The sequence below is a fragment of the Seriola lalandi genome, unplaced genomic scaffold (assembly GCF_002814215.2).
Source record: "Seriola lalandi dorsalis isolate HSWRI2012SDOR001 ecotype SW California unplaced genomic scaffold, Sedor1 jcf7180002054564, whole genome shotgun sequence".
Taxonomy (NCBI): domain Eukaryota; kingdom Metazoa; phylum Chordata; class Actinopteri; order Carangiformes; family Carangidae; genus Seriola; species Seriola lalandi.
Window position 1 is genome coordinate 571,285 of NW_019525117.1, and position 628 is coordinate 571,912.

General features: G+C 40.9%; 1 protein-coding gene across 1 annotated transcript in view; it reads left to right on the forward strand.

Moving 5' to 3' along the window:
- LOC111662542 (Fc receptor-like protein 5) overlaps nt 1-628 on the forward strand; it is a 12,629-nt gene that overhangs the window by 5,553 nt on the left and 6,448 nt on the right. The gene's annotated exons all lie outside the window — the stretch shown is intronic.

Sequence of the window (628 nt, forward strand, 5' to 3'; positions counted from 1 at the left end):
GGTAGGCGACACAGCACGAGCGCACCGAGGGTTTCCGATGATCGGTATCGTTATTTCTTTTAACCGATAAAATTAAATATCTTTGAGTAAACGTGTGACTGTGTGACATTTTAAAAGGGGCGGGGTCAAACATCTTATTGGTGATAATAATAATAATAAAGAACATCTTCATGTCACCAGGTGAGTCGGTTCACAGGTGAGAACAGAAATCCAGCAGTTAACTCCAGTCAGGCTCTTTACAGTCTGTGATTACAGCTGATAATCACTAATATTCACTCAGTGATCAGTTTATTAGGAACATTAAACTGATGGAGTCTAATGCAACAGTCCTGCAGTAAATCCTCCTTCATGAAGGTTTTAACCTTCAGTTTGTATGAAAACAGTTTCAGACAGATGTTGATGATCATTGTGGAGGATGTGTGACATTATACAGCTGTTTCTCTTATTTACCTACATTCACTGATAGAAACGGGTTGGACAGAATAATACAAACACCTGGACGCCAGTAACAGGTTTATCCACAACTTCTGCCCAATGGAAAACCAGAGAAGGTGGGTCGAGCTGGTACCAGGCGGTGGAGAAGGAGAAGTCTGTATCCATGTTGTGTTTTAAGTCTTTTCAGTCTCTC